Source organism: Oreochromis niloticus, linkage group LG13 (genome assembly GCF_001858045.2).
Source record: "Oreochromis niloticus isolate F11D_XX linkage group LG13, O_niloticus_UMD_NMBU, whole genome shotgun sequence".
Classification (NCBI taxonomy): domain Eukaryota; kingdom Metazoa; phylum Chordata; class Actinopteri; order Cichliformes; family Cichlidae; genus Oreochromis; species Oreochromis niloticus.
Window position 1 is genome coordinate 31,591,131 of NC_031978.2, and position 20,156 is coordinate 31,611,286.

Sequence of the window (20,156 nt, forward strand, 5' to 3'; positions counted from 1 at the left end):
CAAAATATTTATGACCACATTTTGAGCCCATAAGACTCCAGTATCCTGGAAACAAACTATCATATCCGTGATTCCAAAGGAGGGAAGGGATAGATCAGAGTGCACCTCATATAGACCTGTCTCAGTCTTAAGTATAGATTACAGAATATTTACTTCAGTCATCGCAAAAAGACTGGAAAATGTTATTCCTGACTTGATTGACCACGACCAAACGGGTTTCATAAAATATAGACAAACACAGGATAATGTAAGAAGAGCATTATACCTAATAAATATTATGAGTCATAATCAATTTAAATCAGTCGCTTTGAGTTTGGATGCGGAGAAAGCCTTTGATATGGTGCAATGGGAATTTCTTTATTTAGTACTAAAACAGTTTGGATTCAAAGAGCAGATCATAGGCTGTTTAAAATCGCTATACAGTTGTCGAACTGCACGGATTAAAATGAATGGAAATCTGTCCAGGACTATTACACTGGAGAGAGGATGTCGCCAGGGGTGCCCCCTAAGCCCTACCTTGTTTGCACTTTTTATAGAGCCCCTGGCGCAATGTACTAGAGAAGACCAGAAAATCGAGGGCATTCAAGTTAAAGGAGTGGAGTATAAAATATGCTTATATGCAGATGACTTCCCCTTGACCTTGTCAAATCCGGACTCCAGTCTTCCCAAACTGATGATGCGGTTTAGCCAATACTCGAGCTACAAATTAAATATACACAAAACCCAAACTCTGACTTACAACTATGTACCAAAAGAAAACATATGTAAAATGTATGATTTCAAATGGAATACTAACAAGTTGACATATCTTGGAGTCATCATACCAAAGGATTTGACGGAAGTTTATAATTTAAATTACAATGCCATCACACAAAATATAAAAGTGGACTTGGGAAGATGGGCACCTTTGACAATTGGTCTGTATGTTAGAATAGAAATTGTGAAAATGAATGTTTTACCCCGTTTGTTGTTTCTTTTTCAATCCCTGCCAATTGAAATTCCCACAAAACAATTTAATGAGTGGAAAAGAAGGATTTCACAATTTATTTGGCAGAGTAAAAAACCCAGGGTACGACTTAAAACGCTACAGTTGCCAAAAGACCAAGGTGGATTATCCTTACCTAGCCTCGAGGACTATTGCAATGCGGCACAGCTTCAGTATTTGGTTAGACTCTGTGATAACAGATATGAAGCAAAATGGAAAGATTTGGAACTTGCTCAATTGGATATACCTCTACAGTCTTTACTGGATGATATAAGTCTACAGAAAAAACACATGTGTAAATTGCATGAGTGCACCAAAGTAGCCTTAAATACATGGGCTAAACAAAGTAAAAATTCCATTTAGAAAGGAAAATGCGAATACTAAGGTGGGTAGGATATGATACAGATTTCACACCAGCACATTTGGATGGGGTGTTTAGAGAATGGACTTGGAAGGGTATTATAGCATACTGTAGAATCTCAACCAAAACAGACCTGGACAGCTTCCTACAACTCAGTGAAACTTACGGGTTAAATAAAACAGACTTTTACAGATACTTACAATTGAGACACCATTTTAATAAAAATATTAAAGTTGCAAGGGAGGATTCTGAGGAGGGGGGCCTCATTGATATGTTTGTCGACACATATAAAGGTAAAGTACATAAAAAACTGATCTCGAAACTGTACTCATGTTTACAGTCATACAGGACCCACTCCACCCAGTATGTTAAGAACAGATGGGAGAAAGAAGCAGATATTACACTTACGTATGAAGATTGGTTGAATATTTGTAAAATAAACATAACTACCTCTAGCTCCCCTCTTTGGAGGGAATTTTCCTGGAAGAACAGTGTGAGATTTTTCATTACACCTAAGTATAAAACACTTCAGAATAGCAAACCTGAATCCGGTAACTGCTGGAGGCAGTGTGGTAAGACTATGACTGACCACTACCATATATTCTGGGATTGTCCAGTTATTAAATCTTATTGGGCCGAAATACTAATGAGGATTAAAAAAGTAATGGGTTTTGAGATTGAGTTTTGCTTTGCTACAATATATTTGGGAAATGTACCAGTTGAGATAAATACGAAAGACAAATACCTTTTTAAAATATTCCTGGCAGCAAGTAAAAAAGCAATAACTAGAAGATGGCTGGACTAGAACCCACCAACGGTTGGAGAGTGGTCAGCCATGGTAAAAGACATTTGTGAAATGGAAAGGATGACCTTTTCTCTAAGACTCTGTAAAGACAAATTTCAAAGATATTGGTCAAAATGGTTTTCGAGTATGCAAAAGGGTTGTGAATAATGTAGGGAAAGGATCTTATTCATTCCCTTCCCATTCTGTTTTCATTTAACCTGATTTTCCGGTGCTTGACTGGTCTTAATACCTTATGATGCTGAATGGACACTTGTATAGACATGCACAAAAATATGTCAAAGGGTATACGTGCGTGAGTATATTGTGGTGTGTTGGCTCCATCTTTTGGTCCCATTGAAACGAATTTCAAACTTCATTTGGGGTGTGTTGGCTCTCTCTAGTGGTATGGTGCAAGATGGCGCCGAGTATGGCAGCCTCGTCGCGAGCTCCCCCAAGCTCCCCCAAGCAACAGCTGTTTTTTGTGTCTAATTTTACTTTTTCTTTATTTTTTCACGAGTAGCACATGTCTCCTTGTGTACGACCGACAAACCTTACTGGACGTAAAAGACGGACTTTCTCATCACTTTCCGGAGTTCAAGTTTTGCAACACAGACCCTCCGTTTGCAGACCCCGCATTCATCTCACCTGAGACGCCTTTGTTCTGGGCCCGTGGAGGCCGCAAACGCCGACGCAGAGGGAGAAGATCTGGCGTTCTGGTTCGACTGAGACAGCGCACTAACAGACCACCGTTACCCAGTTTATTACTGGCTAATGTGCAGTCTCTGGAGAACAAGCTGTGCGAGCTTCGGGCACGGATCTCATTCCAGCGAGAGATGCGGGACTGCTGCGTGATCTGCCTCACAGAAACCTGGCTATCGGACAAGGTACCGGACTCCGCACTACAACTACCGGGGTTCTCTGTGCACCGCGCGGACAGGTCACAGGAGCTTACTGGGAAAAGCAGAGGCGGTGGTGTGTGTTTCATGATCAACAACAGCTGGTGTGATTATGCGAACGTGCACCCGGTCAAATCCTTCTGCTCACCGGACCTGGAGTACCTGATGGTTAAGTGCCGGCCATTCTGGCTACCGAGGGAATTCACAGCAGTGATTATTACGGCTGTTTACATTCCCCCACAAGCCGACACTGACCGAGCACTCAGGGAACTGTACAGCGCGATCAGCAGTGAGGAAACCGCACACCCAGAGGCGGCGTTTATCACGACCGGGGACTTTAATAAGGGTAACCTGAAGAAAGTCTCACCAAAACTACACCAACACATCCATTTCAACACTTGTGGAGACCGGCTTCTTGACCACTGCTACACCTCTTTCCGGGATGCGTACAAAGCCCTCCCCCGCGCCCCATTCGGCCAATCAGATCACCGCTCCATCCTGCTTCTACCCGCCTACAGGCAGAAGCTGAAACAGGAAGCTCCAACCCTGAGGGCGGTGCATCGTTGGTCGGACCAATCGGAGTCTACGCTGCGGGACTGTTTTGATCACGCGGACTGGGAAATGTTTCACGTGGCTGCTAAAGACATCGATGAGTACACAGACTCAGTCTGTGGATTTATCAGAAAATGCGTGGAAGATGTCGTCCCATCCAGAACAGTTAAATCCTTCCCAAATCAAAAACCCTGGATTAACGGAGATGTTCGCACGGCGCTGGCGGCACGGAGCACCGCTTTTGCCTCCGCGAACACATCGGACTACAAACACGCACATTACCAACTCCGGAAGATGATCAAAGCAGCCAAACGTGAGTACAGGGACAGGGTGGAGCAACAGTTTGACAACCCTCGGAGTATGTGGCAGGGACTAAACACAATCACAGACTTTAGAGGGAAAACCAGCACACCGCAGACCACGGCCTCTCTGTGTGAGGATCTAAACGTATTCTACGCTAGATTCGACACAGCGAACACCATGAGACCGGACAGTGTGCGCACCGCGGATGACGTCAGTGCGCACACTGTGTCTGAGGAGGATGTGCGGAAGTGCTTCAGAAGAGTGAACGCACGCAAAGCTACTGGTCCGGACGGGATTCCCGGCCACATCCTCAAGTCATGCGCGGCTCAGCTGGCTGGAGTGTTTACACACATCTTCAACCTTTCCCTCTCTCTGTCTGTAGTCCCAGCCTGCTTCAAAATGGCCACCATCGTCCCTGTACCCAAATCCTCCACCATCTCCTCATTGAACGACTGGCGACCTGTAGCCCTGACCCCCATCGTGAGCAAATGCTTCGAGAAGCTGGTCAGGGACTTCATCTGCTCCGCACTACCCGACTCACTGGACCCTCTACAGTTCGCATACCGCCACAACAGGTCCACTGATGATGCCATAGCCCTGACACTCCATGCTGCCCTGTCACACCTGGAGAAGAGAGACACGTATGTGAGAATGCTGTTTGTAGATTACAGCTCAGCATTCAATACCATCGTTCCCTCGAAGCTGGACAGGAAACTGCAGGATCTAGGACTGAGCAGCTCCCTCTGCAGCTGGATCCTTAACTTCCTGTCTGACAGACGCCAAGTGGTCAGACTGGGCAGCACCACCTCATCCCCCATCACACTGAACACTGGTGCTCCACAGGGGTGTGTACTGAGCCCTCTCCTGTACTCACTCTACACCTACGACTGCACGGCCACTAACAACTCCAACATCATTGTGAAGTTTGCGGACGACACTACAGTGGTGGGTCTTATCACCAACGGTGATGAGACAGCCTACAGGGAGGAGGTCAGCGCCCTGACCCACTGGTGTCAAGACAACCATCTCACCCTCAACGTCGCAAAGACAAAGGAGTTGATAGTGGACTTCCGGAGGTGCAGAGGAGTACACACCCCCATCACCATCAACGGCGCCGCTGTGGAGAGAGTGAGCAGCTTCCGCTTCCTTGGTGTACATCTGGCTGAGGATCTTACGTGGTCAGTACACATAAACAAAACAGTGAAGAAGGCGCAGCAGCGCCTCTTCTTTCTCAGGAGACTGAAAAGATTCGGCATGAGCCCCCGCATCCTCAGGACCTTCTATCGCTGTGCCATTGAGAGCATCCTCACTGGATGCATCACCACCTGGTATGGCAACAGCACCACTTACAACCGCAAAGCTCTCCAGAGAGTAGTGCGGTGTGCTGAACGGATAATTGGAGGTGAGCTTCCCTCCCTCCAAGACATCTACAGGAAGCGGTGCCTGAGGAAAGCGGGGAGGATCATCAAGGACTCCAGTCACCCCAGCCATAAACTGTTCAGACTACTTCCATCAGGAAGGAGGTTCTGCAGCATCCGGTCCCGTACCAGCAGACTGAGAGACAGCTTTTTCCACCAGGCCATCAGACTGCTGAACACGTCATAGACACCTCACCCTCACTACTGGAACTTCAACATTATGCACTCCATACTGTACATTAATGCCACTGTTTTGCACATGTCCCACTACCAACCTCTGTATATTTTATATATCTTATTTTATTGTTTACTTTATTTCATTTGTAAAGCGCTTTGAGTGCTCAGATGAGTAGAAAAGCGCTATATAAGAACCAGTCCATTCCCATTTACCATTTGTAAAACATGTATATACTAGAGATGGCACGATACCACTTTTTTATGTCCGATACCGATATAAATTTGGATATCTGCCGATACCGATATGAATCCGATATAGTGTGTTTTTTAATCAACAAAACTGTTTTTTTAATATCTTGCTGCATTTTGTATAAGTTCATACTCCAGTCTAAATAAACAACAACACTAAAGCTATTCTGTTTTACCTGTATGTAAAAAATACACTGCACCCAAAATATTTCATAGTTCAGCAACACTGATCAATCTAATAAACTTAAACCTACTCCATCCTCCCTATTCTGGTATTTTAAAGAGTACTTAGCAGAAATATTAAGCAACCTTACTAATAGGGTTGCAAACTCCCAGCAAAAAAAAAATAGGGAACCACCCCCACCCTCCACCTCATGATGCATAATTGACGTAATCAACTTTAATTTGATGCAGTGTGAAAAAAAATGCATAGAATTAAATTATTTTTCAAGACTAATTAAATAGATTCAACATCTTTCTTCAACAGAATTTCAGAGTGCACAGATGGTACTTTCCCAAAGGAAAAAGTACTATAGCTTACTAGGGTATATTAGACTTAACAGTTACTATATACAGTAATGGACTTCTATATATTTTACATCAGATTAAAGCTTTGGGTGTAAGATTCAGATAATTATTTATTAAAAGCTAGACATTTTAAATGAGAATAAGAAAGAAAAGTATGTCTTTGTGCCCCCTTTTCCCTGTTCATGCCCTATCGGCCCCCCTGGCTAAACTTTGCTAGATCCGCCCCTGCACAGTTACCAGCCGTCAGCTGCGTAGAAAAGGATCCTGGTGTAGAAAGTAATATTAAATAAATTCTAACAACAGCTTATCAAGCTTAAAGGTGCTGCTGTTGTTCAGCCGCTGGTTTCCTCTTTCTGGTGCAAAGTGGACCAAAAACAAAGAAGAGAGACGGACTCGCGACAGAAAAGCCGATCAGCTGATCATTAAGCAGTTTCATGAAGTAGCAGCAGGAGAGGGGGAGAGAGAATGAGAGGCACTCGCTCCATATATCGGTTGTTAAGCTTAACATGGGAACGCTTTACAAACATTCAGAGATGAACTTACACACTTGCTTTACTTCTCTCTGGGATAACTTTCTCAGATATGAAATGCTGGTTTGGTAGCGAGGCTACAAATACACACAGCCGCTAGAGCGCACTGCTCCGACGGTTATGAGGCGAGTTACGCCATGTCGCAAGTTTTGTGAGGTGTTTTTTTTTATATTTAATGGATCGGATTACATTTTTAATTTCTCACCGATATCCGATCCAGTAATTTAGGTCAGTATCGGACCGATACCAATACGTAATATCGGATCGGTCCATCTCTAGTATATACACACTATATACACACTCACACACACACACATGTAGAAAAACATATTTAGTATACACATTCAGTAATGTATATACCTTTATATATTGTACACATATTTATTATTTTTTAGATTAGCCATTTTTATATTTTGCTTGTTTTACGTTATTGTATTTTTGCACAACTCTGTTGCTTGTGAAGCTCGCACACAAGAATTTCACTCGCATGTACTGTACCAGTGTACCTGCACATGTGACGTGACAATAAAAGTGATTTGATTTGATTTGATTTGCCGGCAGTGGTACGGCCTGTCTACCCTTATTTGGATACCGTAATGACGACAATATCAACGGCGCACACAGCCTCGCTGCTTTCAGGAACCATTGGAATTTTTAAGGTTGCGCGAATCATTCAATAGTTACGGTAATGCTTGTTTTGTTTTTTTTGGTTGGTTGGTTTCTTATTTGTTTATTAAAAAAAGAAGAAGTCTATTTTAAGAAAAAAGGGCAGTGTTTAATCATCACCTTCTGGGCTCATATTCTGTCCTGTTATCTAATCAACCAAAATTTCTAATTCTATTTGGAAATCATGGATTCTTTGGGTTAAAAATGTGAGGGACTGTCCTGCCTGTTGTGCAGCTGAACTCCAAGTTACACTTGCACTGAACTGTAACGCACCTCCACAGTGATTTTTCAGAGAATGCTTTACCTATTTCAGCAAGACTATGCCAAATTTGTTTCTGCATGCAATTCAACAGCATGGTTTCATTAGAGCAAAACTGTCTGCAGGCTAGACCTTTCAGTCACTTCAATTCAGACAAATTCAATTCAGCAGAACTAGAAATGAAATGAGAAACATGGCAAACTATTGAGGATCTAAAATCCTTTATCAGTGCGGTATGGGAAAAATAAAGGCTTCTAAAACTGCAGCAACTGGTCCCATTAAACATAGAAAAGTGTGTTGCTAGAAGAGGTGATGCAGCAGAGTTGTGCTGTCACTGGCATCTATGACCAAAAACCCAATGTTACCCTCCATTTTTAAAAATAGTTGCAAGTAGAATTTTTTTCCTATAAAACATCTGAACTAATGTTCAGTATAAAATTATTTTGAAAATGCAAAATATGTAATATGATTTAATATATAAATATGTAAGATATATATTTCTTACCTGAAAAACAGTTAAAATGCTGCAAATTGCAAACCAAATGGTCCCCATGTCTTTGTCTCAGTGAAGGCAGAGCACAATAACCAATGATCTCGTTTCCTGAGGGTAGTTACAGCAACTGAACGTTCACATAGACGAGTCTCTGCAGCTACTTTCAGCACATGACGTCAGCTTGTAGAAGCTCTGGCTGTTTATTCCTTATATGGTCATGCACACCGAACACACCTGAGCAGACAGATTCCAGTAGTTTCTGTATTCATGAACATGTAACAGACATACAAAATTAATGAGAAACCAGCCAAGACTGGTCTGAACTTCAACAATCTTTAACCGACCTTAAACTTCATCATATACAGAACACACTCTGTCACATATGCTTTAATATTTTGTGCTTTACATAGACTTTACACTATATATTTGCAGCATAGAGAAAGTTTTATAATACAGCTTCAAAAAATACACTATTAAGAGTAAGTCATGTAACTTCTGTTTGTCTGCAACAATGGAGAACCATCTGAAAAGAATCAGAATTGCAACTCTTTTGTTTTTCAGCATGACAGTGACCCCAAACACACTGCCAGTGCAGTAAACTCATACCTGGATAAAAAATACACAATCAAATACTATCAGTCATGAACTGGCCTCCCCAGAGGCTGGAGTTCAACATTATTGAAACATTTTGGAGTCATCTTGACAGAGAATGTAACAAAAAGCAGACAACATCCAGATAAGAGCTCTGGAATGTCCTGAAGACCTAGTCCTGAAAACTACTTGGAGAAATTACAAGAAAGCCTGCCTAATTGAGTTTAGGCTGTGGCGAAGAATAAAAGTGGTCATTCCAAATACTGACTTTGATGCTCATTTGAACTGTACATAGTGTTTTGTCTAATATACTGTATTTTCATGTGTTTGCAGGTTTCATTAAATCCCTTTAGCGATTCTCTATCGCAATAAATTGATTATAAATTACCGAATTACCTGAAGATTTTCATGTATAAATATATCTAGGGTTTACAGAGAATAGTCTGGAAATGAAAAATATAAATAAAATCAGTGAGGGACTGCTTTGTTCAAACATGGGTTTTTTTTAGAACAGACGTCAGTAAAGAATTGCTAGACTGGTTTTATCTGATAGAAAGGCAACAGTAGAAGCTCAAATGTTGAAATAAATTAAATATGGCAGCAGATTTTTTTTAAACTGCTAAGTGACATAGAAGGTCATTATGGCTTTACAAAGCATGAAAACTGAAAGATGAATTCAATTGCAAGTCGTTTACAGTGGCTGTCCAAATACTAATTTAATACCAGCTTAAAATCTCTTTTTTCTTTATATATATTTTTTAAAAAGAATTCCCCGCTCGCCCCTGTGGGCGGTCTATACTTCAAGTTCGGGTCCTCTACCAGAGGCCTGGGAGCTTGAGGGTCCTGGGCAGTATCTTAGCTGTTCCCAGGACTGCGCTCTTCTGGACAGAGATCTCTGATGTTGTGTATATATACGGTGTTTATTTATTTTCATTACTTTCTACAGTGTAGATACATACTGTAGATACATACTGAAATATGTGAAGCAGTGGTGGTTCTAGGGGTGGGGCCACAGAGGCACTGTCCCCAGCTGAATTTTGATTGGCCCCCTGAAGTTCCAGTCCTGTCACTCATCTGTCCTTTGCACGAGAGCGATGATCAGATTAAAGGTGGATGCAAATCCAAGACCAAAAACACTAATGAGCCAAATAGGAACTTCCAGCATGAAATCTTACAAAAGAAGATTTGAACAATCCCACAGGGGAAGCTTTCTCAGATCAGCATCTGCGTTTTGAGGAGTTTGTTATAAGTCATCCCTATTTACCCACAGCTGTCACGAAGCTGAAGTTTAGCAAACATTAAACTAAGAAGTAAAGCAAACATTAGTTAACAGTAATGTTAATTAGAGTACAGGAAAAGAAACATTCAGTCATAGGCTGGAATTCAGCCGTTATTGGTCAAAAGAGTGAGTGTGCCAGCTGCTGAAAATGAGCAAGGAGAGAACAGCAGAAGACGGTGGTACAGAAGCTTCTCAAGAGCAGGGCACCTCCAGTCCCCTTTTATTAGGTCAGAAATAATTATAATTTAGGTGTATGTATGAAATGTCCGATTTGGGGGGGTGCGGGGGGGTAGAAATATTTATAGATTTTTTGAAAATTGTATAGAACACAGACAATCTAAAGAACGAAACATTTGGCCCATAAATATGTTCAGAAGTCACAGTCAAGTGTCAGCTGCATGTATACAAAGAAATAAAAAGGAAATAGCATTTAGAATGAGCATTGTACAATCCAAGACAATATACAGTTATTCCAAGTAACAAAAAGAAAGGATTATTGTTTAAATTATTGGCATAATTTAGTGAATTTCCCCACCAATGATCTGCCAAAAATTATTTTACTTTAGTAAATGACCAAAAGTAAAATGTAAGACAACCTGTCTCAGTCCTACATTTCAATGTGATATGTCCTGATAGACCAGAAGTGTAGTGTTTCTCCTAATAAAATCCCTAACATCTAAGTACTGGAAAAACTCCTTGTTTGATACATTGTTCATTTTTCAATTAGTTGATAAAATGAGATCAGGGTAGATTCTTCCTAAAAATCCTGTGATTCTGAGTCGTTGTTATCCTAGTTTAAGAAAAAAAAAATCACGATTATCTCAAATTGGTGAAATTATCCCTCCTCTGCTGGGTCAAAACGGACCCCAGCCAAAAGGCATAAGTTAGGCATGTATAACAGCGGCTCCCCACAGAGAGCCTGTTTGACTCTCACAAACGCCACCTGGCACTGCCCCGTCCACCGGACCAAATCTGGGGCACCCTTTTGGGTGAGATCAGTTAAGGGGGCTGGTCAGGTCTGAGAACCCGGGCATGAACTGGCTATAGTAGCCAGCCAGCCCCAAGAACTATCTCACCTCCTATTTGGTCTTGGGGCACCGACAGGATGCAATGGCTGCTGCTTTTAATAATAATAATAATAATAATGGATTGGATTTATATAGCGCTTTTCAAGGCACCCAAAGCGCTTTACAATTCCATTATTCATTCACTCTCGCATTCACACACTGGTGGAGGCAGCTACAGTTGTAGCCACAGCTGCCCTGGTGCAGACTGACAGAAGCGAGGCTGCCATATTGCGCCATTGGCCCTTCTGGCCAACACCAGTAGGGTAAAGTGTCTTGCCCAAGGACACAACGACCAGGACAGAGAGGCCGGGTATCAAACCAGCGACCTTTCGGTTACAGATGCGCTTCCCAACCTCCTGCGCCACGGATGCACCTGTGGATGCACCTACCTGCCCCCCAAGTGGTGCCCCAAATACTGTACCTCCCTCCGTCCAACCACACACTTATTCGGGTTGGCTGTGAGCCCTGCCTGCCTCAGGGACTGCAGTCACCCACTGCACATGCTCCTCCCAGGTGTTACTATGAATGATCATATCAAGTAGGCGGCAGTATACGCAGCGTGTGGCCCTAGCACCAGAAATGCACAGGAAATGTGACAAATTGATACAAGCCTAGACTTTCCCTGGACTCTGCAGAAAAGTGAATCTGCCAGCAGCCCTTAGTTAAATCCAGCGCCGTGAGCAGTGCCTAACCCAGGTCCAGTACGTACTGAATTTTGTTTTTTTCGCTGGGCTCGGACCTTCCTCCCAGTTTTCTTTAATCAGGTGGAGCACCCCCTGAGGCTTCCTGCTGAACAGTAACTCAAAGGGAGAAAATCCCATGGAGGCCTGGGGCATCTCCCGCACTCCGAACAACATAGGGTCTAGCCAGCGATCCCAATTGTGTTCATCCTCATGAATGAACTTAGGAATCCTGGATTTTAAAGTCTTATTCAGCCGCTGCACCAGCCCATCAGCCTGAGGGTAGCAGACGCTGGTTTGAATAGATTTAATGGGTCATATGATTGTTGGGCTTTTCTCTGTATTTATTATTGTGCTATCTACTGTACAATATAAAGCGCCTTGAGGCGACTTTTGTTGTGATTTGGCGCTATATAAATAAAATTGAATTGAATTGAATTGAATTAATGCCCAATAATTCATAGAGCTCTTTAAGTGTGCAAGACATGAACGACGTGCCCTGGTCAGTTAGTATTTCTTTCAAAACTAAGACTAAGCGATAGCCGTGTGCACTCCGGTGAAATGGCCCAATGAGGTCCATACCAATGAGCTCAAACGGGACCTCCATTAATGTTTCTCTACAGAGTTTTGCTGCATCCCATATGCCCTGCCATGGGGTTATAATGAGCTGCCTGAAAAATTATTTCCTAGCTGGTTCACGGCACCAACAATTGTTGTGTGCTTCTTCCGTGCGAGTGTCGCAACTCACTCGGTGCAGTCTTTTGTTCCATAATAGGAAATGCGAGTAAGTCTGCATGGCTTCAGGCCACACCAGATGACCATCAATGTCTATATTACTTGGTTCTAGGCTGAGTGTAGGATGTCATCATGAGACTGCTCCAGTGAAAAATCTTCCGTGGGCTGAACCACCGGAGACGACAGGTCCTCCATAGAAAGTCCTGCCGTCTTCTCCCCCCTGGAGTCAGTGTTGCACAACCCCGTGTCACCACTGAGCGCCGCACAGACATTCCACGCATCCCCACATACTGCCCCAGAATGTAATATAATGCAATTGATACCCAAAATTAGGGGATGTGAAAGGCGCGGGCTAACTGCAGCCTTTATGTTATGCGTTTTGTCCAAAATTTTAGAAACAACAGCACTATGGGATACTTGTGAACGTCCCAATGACTGTCGAAAACATGGACGACGCGACAGCTCCCCAAAAATGAAGCCTCCTCCATGTTAGCGGATGGGACTGGGGTCAGACTAAAATACATTAATTCTCCTCAGATAATTTTTTTTCCCAGAATTCTTTGTTTGTTATCAATAGTTCTCATCACGCTGATTTATGTCCAAGGGGTCTCCTCTCCCATAAGTTTGATTCTAATTCCTACCGCGGTGATAAATTGGGATGTAACGTCATCATAGCAGCTTTGACAGCCATTGTGAAATGGGACGGTCTAGCCTCCGTCGCACTGCCCAGGTTGCCTAGCAACCATGATACTCACTGCTGGAAAAGTGTCATAAAGCATTATTTGACAGAAATGAAGGAGAAAATCTTTTGTTCATTTGTTTGTTTGTTTCTACATGACCTTTGATTTGATAAGTATCTGAGGCTGAGACCACGGGACTGTGAAATCATGATTATTGGGCTTCATTTCTGTGCTGAACAGTGATTTTAAGATTAGCTAGTAAATAACAATTAGCTAATGCTGTTCATGAGACTAAAGTCATCTTACTTTGGTAATGTAAATATAAGATGGCCAATATTATAGTTATTATTTCAATCATTAGCAGTGAATGAACTCTGTTTCAAATACTGAGCTTCAGTAAAGATTCAGGCTGCATTTATTTATATTTCCTGTCACCTTAAATCTTCACTCAAAGACAGGTTTCTTTGACACTGTGTATTGTGGGATTATAATATTACCTTATGCCATGTTATACCCCTAATTAAAGATGGTGAAATATTATGTAGTTTTAGTTTGCATTATTCTCCTGAATTAGAAGAAGGTGATAACTATCACATTTGTTAAGCTGATTTGCATTACATTAGACTGCTGATTTATTGTGAATGAATGATATTGTTTTATGATGCATTATACGGCTGAGTTATAAGAAATACTGTTTTCAGAGAGTCATGGCCTCATTCGTCTGATTAGAAGAGAGCAGAATGTACCGGAGAGGTTTTCTGCCCCATCTCAGCAGGAGCAGATAAACAGGGAGCCAAGGTCGCAGCTTAGGCGCCGTGTGAGAGAAAGAATGTCAATGTTTAGGCTTTTATGACTAGGTGGGGGCCACTAGAGGCTATAAGAGTTTGAGCAATGCTCCACCATTTTGAGATCTGATGCTGTCTGCGTGCAGTGTTCATCTCCCACACGTGTGTTCATTAAAATCATCGTTTGACTCAACCCGGCCGGACCAGTGTTGTTATTTAGGTTTTCCTCTTGTATCCATCTCCAATACTTTTGAACCTGTAACATTTTGGGGGCTCATCCTGTGGTATTGGGGTGGAAGTTGGAGGCTTGGACGGTCCGAGGTGGTCGGATGGGCAGACATTATCCGGCAATTGAACTGAGTGGACAGGCGCCTTTATAAAAGAGGTAGGCACAGGCCTGTTGATTTTATCCGAAGTGTGCTGAATTGGCCGATAAAATTAAATGTCTATTCAGTAAAAGTTGCCGGTGAGTGTCTGTTTTGATTTTGGTGAAAATCTCATGAGAAGTTAAAGTTGAAGTAATGATAATGGAATGTTGTAAGTGACAGTACTGAGTAAAGAGAAAGTAGTTGGACTGCTAAGTGAATTTAGTGTGATAGGTAATTGGTCATTTTGTGGGTTAGAATCCCCATTGGTCATAAGGTTGGACCTGCGTCAGTCATAAACTTATTCTGGGGTGTTGACTGTTGTTTCAAAGTATTATAAATTTTTTTAGAACGGCAGTTGGACTGCTAAGAAGCGCATAGCCCGGAAGTTACGTTCCCTCCTTGCCGTGGACGCACGACATTGACCTATCGGCGAATAGGGTTAGTTCGGTTTTGGCTTGACCGTGGGGTACAGGGCATCCTGGAATAAGCTAGGAGTTAGAGTCTCCTTACTGTTTGGAACGGTATCTGTGCTTTTTTGGGTAGCAAAGGTTGGACCTTGGGTGTTGGACACTTTTAAATTGAGTTAGGGATTTTAGAGATGAGGCCAGAAACTGTTGGACAGATACTGGTTAATTGATCACAAAAAAGTTGGACTTTATCGATTGGACCGTTAACTTAAATTTGTCGAAATTGTGTAGGTGTTAATAGGCCTGATAATCTCTGCAGTTGTAAATATAAGACGTCTTTAAAATATAAAATAAGAGAGTTTGGTGTGAAAGGAGGGTGTGTGTGTTTCTAGGGATAATTACTACTGGTTTTATACATTCATATTGAGGAGCGGATGATTGTGGCTGAGTGTGTGGATAGATAACGTGAAGACGGCTTTGCAGCTGCTGGGGGTGAGTAGCTGTGTGTGTGTGACAGGAACTCTGCATGCCCATAAAAGGCAACTGCCAGACTGTGTGAAGTATGCACCCAGAGAGAGAGAGAGTTAAATCTAGGCAGATGAAGCAAATAGATGTTTTCAGAAAAGAAATACTAATTGAATGTTTGAGTGTGTTAATACAGGTGGATTTCTCTCAACCTGGAAACCTGAGTACAGCGGAAAAGGATTGATTGCTCATTGTGTCAGATGTCAGATGTTTAGACATGATCTTAAGAATTTTAACATGTACCTGTGTCGTCCTGTCAACTTGGTGGGTTATGAGTTGATTATATCGTGAGGAAAAAATGAAAAAGGGGGAGAGAAGGCTGACACAGGGCCTGGCCCGGTGTTTCTCTCCTCTCTGAATAACACAGCCAATACAACATCATTTCCCTGTTCGTCGGTTTTTTGTTTTGTTTTTGTTTTTTCTCTTTATGTTTAATTACAGGCTGCTTTGCCGGCCCTGAAAGCCGAGGCTGACCTGGACTCCTGCTCTCCCCTCTACCATCTTTGATGTGACCCTGACCAAACGCTACAGCAGCTGGACCCGTAACAACAACCTGAAAATGTCAACAGTGCTACAGGAAAGCGATCTCATGCAGCAGAGACGGAGAGCGTTAAATCCAAGGCCCGTTTCACTACACGGGGGAGATTTCCAGACAGCTTCAGCTGACAGAGCTGTGACGAGACGCCCATTAAGCCCGAATGAAAAGTGGGGCCGAGCAACATAATGCTGACCTTAACAACTCTGCATTAACACTGTGCAGGGCAGTGATGGACCAACACGGATGATCGGGCAGGAAAAAAGGGCGTGCCAGAGACAGGAGGAGTAACTGAGGTCAGGAGGCACCTCAGAATGGACAAAAACACAAAAGGAGATGCAAGTTTCACCTGCGGTGAGCATGGACACTGGAGAAAAGGACTGCCTCATTTGGGGCCAGGACCAGGACAGACTGAACTTTGAACAGCAGCAAGGGTGGCAAACAGGCTGAAATGGAGGAGGGCAGGACCCCAGGGCACGCTTCAGGCCGTGGTTTACCCAGAACACCAGAACAGGAAAGTGATAAACACACACACACACATCTACATACACTGACTCAGAATGAAGAGAAATACACATGAACACATGTGCACTCGTTGGTTGAGTGAGAAATGACACACACACAAATCGAAATGCTGATTCACTGAGAAGTGATACACACACACACACACACTGATGCAATGAAGAATGCTTTGCTAACAAATGCTTATGCTGATACACAAAATGCTGCACACAAACATCCAAACACAGAATCTGTTACAACAACAAGAAGCCATTGATTGTTTATTGGTTAAATGCGTTTCATGTCACCCAGAGGGCATGTGTGTAGATTTAAGGGACAGGGGCTAAAACAGTTTGGTTATGAAAACAATGTCTGTGCGTGATGTCTGTTTACGGCTCAAGGCCTTGATTGAATTGTTTGCTGTGCTTCACACAGCCTGATAAGGAGCAGTGGTACAGAGTGAAAATGATGAATTAACGGAGTGAGTTTTATTTTGGAGCGCCGCATTTTCTGTGATTGAGATTTAATTCAAGGAGGAACAAAAGGTGCTACAGCACCTGAGGTTCTCATTTCCATACAATATTGTTCCGGGAGGGAGAAAAACTTTCTGATGAAGTTTTGGTTGATTTTTTTGCTTAACACTAGGTTGATTTTATCAGTGAGGTTTGGATTGTTTTCTTTCTAAGAGAGAGGGATGGTTTTATGCTTGGACATGTCTGCAACGGGCCCTGGTATTTGTTGTTATATGAGTATTTTGTTGGTTACGTTTGTTATTGCTTTTGTTACAGTGCACTGAAATAAGAACATCTGAGAGGTGTGATCCACCGGTGGTGATATTTTGGTATTTTGTGAGTTCCTGATTTAACAATCAGCTCTTTAAACCAGGCCTGAGAGATTGAACTTTAAAGCGCTATAAAATATTCTTACTGAAAACAGTCGCAAAGTGTTTTTCTCCATGATTATAATGGGCTTGGGAGAAATTCACTTATATGGGACATTGATCACATGAGAAGTGATCAGTAACTGACCTCAGTTACTCCTCCTGTCTCGGTCACGCCCTTTTTTGCTGCCCGATCATCCGTGTTGGTCCATCACTGTCCTGCACAGTGTTAATGCAGAGTTGTTAAGGTCAGCATTATGTTGCTCGGCCCCACTTTTCATTCGGGCTTAATGGGCATCTCGTCACAGCTCTGTCAGAAGTCTAAAAGGATTGCAGCGAGTCAATCCAGTCCAAAAAACAAGGAACTGTTTTCCTTTAAAATGATGACGTCATCTTGCTGGTGATTGATGCTTGAATAGGTTGCGCGTGAGACTCCATTATCAGCAACATCTGGTATGAATGTGTGTGAATGTATGCATGTGACTGGACTGTGATGGACGGACTAAAAGTTTTGACTGACTCGATACTGAGACAAAAACGACACAGACTTTAGGATTAGTAAATGTGGAGCAACAATTCACCCAGCCTGCAACAGATGGGTGGATACTTTGTTTTGTTTTGTTTTTGGAGGAGCAGGAGGATAAGAGAGAGCAGAGGGGGAGACTGTAGCTTCACATGAGAGTGTGGAACTGCAGACTTAACCCTTTGGTGGCTAATTTTGAGTTACTGATGTTTGCAATAAGGAAACTGTGTTTTATTGGCTGTGTTTTGATTAATGTATCACATTATATTGTTGGGAATGTTAAATGCTAAAGTGAAGAAAAGGTTTGATTTCACTCATGACTGAACATGTTATTATTAACCATAGCAGGCCACTGTAAAAAGTCAGTTAATTTTTATAGAGGAAAAAGCCAAAAACTCTAATAATATCTATGAATAACAGCGAAATGGTAGACTTGTCACATTCAAAATGGAGATATGCAATGTTAAGGGAAAATCCCAAACCACAGACTGCAAATATAAACAGAAACACAATGAGACAGCGTAATATATCACATGTACATGGGTGAGCGTCTCCGAAGAGAGTCACACAGTGTACCTTTTTATTCGTGCATTTATAGTCACTGGTGCCCACACAACAGGGCGGCGTATTTTCGCTCTTCTCAGAAAAATGACTATACAACAGTATGTGGCTATCTTACTGGAACATTCCGTTCCTCTTTTTATCAGAACATGTTACACAAACACAGGCGTGCTCTCCCGCCCAGCAGGCCGTCCAAGGACGAGCTTCTGGCAAGCAATATGAATCACAAACAGCAATGCATTTAATAAAAATCTTTTTACATTTCCCTCCGGTTGTTTGACTTCTCTAATAGTTGAACAATCTCTTTGTTATCTATGCATGATTTCTTGGCTTGGCATTTTTAATCAGCATGTCATTCACAGATCAATTACAACATCATAGATAAGTCATCTTTAGGAGGGTCATCTTCGTCTTCGTCCATGGGCAGAGTCAAATATGCCTGTACACGGACTGCGACCACCTTGTTTATCATGGACTGTATGCAGGGAAGAATACACGTGGTAAAACAGCAAAGCAATAACAGTAAAACTCCCACAAAAACTAATCCTTTAATCAAAAGGGACTTCCATGAGCCGCTTATCAACCATGTAAGCCAATCTTCAGTGTTTGTGACATAGTCTTGTTGTTGTGCAGCCCTGAGTTGTCTCAGTGTGTTCAGAGCATCAGTCATATTGGATGAGTGCACATTATCTGGAATGTATGTACAGCATGTGTTGTTAAAGAGGACACATAGTCCTCCCTTTTCAGCGAGGATCATGTCTAACGCCACCCTGTGTTGCATTACTGCAATGCGCAGAGCGTCAATTTCTTGATTCTGTTTATCGTTTATGTTACAGGATGCATTCAGGAACAGTCCAAAACAGTAGTCCAGAGTTTCAATTCGTAAAGCATGTTTTCCGACTCCTACCCAGGGAAACAGGGCGTGGGTCTCTTTCTGGCCGGTTGTCCAAAGCTTAAATTCCTGTGGAACATCTGATCCCCAGATAGGGTCATGTGGTTGTACTGCAGAGACGTCTCGTCGTCGTCGGGTCCTTGTGGAGTTTCCCGTAGTTATTTTGAAGGTGTGATCTGAGATGAAGATGGGGGCACAAACTCTGGTCCAGCCTAGGGGTAGTATGAAATAAGCACGTTGTCCACATAGCCAGGCCATTCCTTGGACCCAGTAAGTGCCATTTGAGGGGCCGGTCATGTTCACAGGGGCACCTTCTCCACTTCCAGCAGTCTGATTACAGTTGGTGGTGTTTCCAAGCGGTCTGTTACCGTTGTTTTGCTGGTAGCACATGGAGTGGTTCTTCCCTGGGGTTTGGTCCAAGAACACTGGGAAGTGAATGGATGTGTTCCAGTTTGTCACGTTGAAGTTGATCCAGAAAAGTTGGTCACACGTTCCATTGTCAAGTCCAGCGTCTTCAATGGTGATTATCTCGTGTTGGGGTGGTCCCTGAAAGATACTAAGGAAGTTAAGCGAGTAGATGGTAGATGAGCTTGTCTCGTTGATGATGATTTTATTATGCTGATAGCCAACGCCCGAAAAGCTGGCGGCACGTTTGGCTTGTGTTTTGTTCTTTATTGTCCTCGAAAAGTGCGAGGAGTCCTGCTAGGAGCAGGAGGACAGCTGCTAGGACGGCGAGTGTCTTCATGACAGCCAAACACACCTAGATCCTCGGGTGAGTAGACTACTGGCGAGAAGTAGAGGGCGGGATATACCCAATCAGCCCTCTCTTCACCAGGTAGATCACCAGAAGGTAGGGGTGCTGGAGTCTATGAGTCTAGGCTGTCACTCACTTTCTTGCAGTGGCTTTGGTGAATCCAAGATGGTCTTTCTGCTATCTTACAGGCAG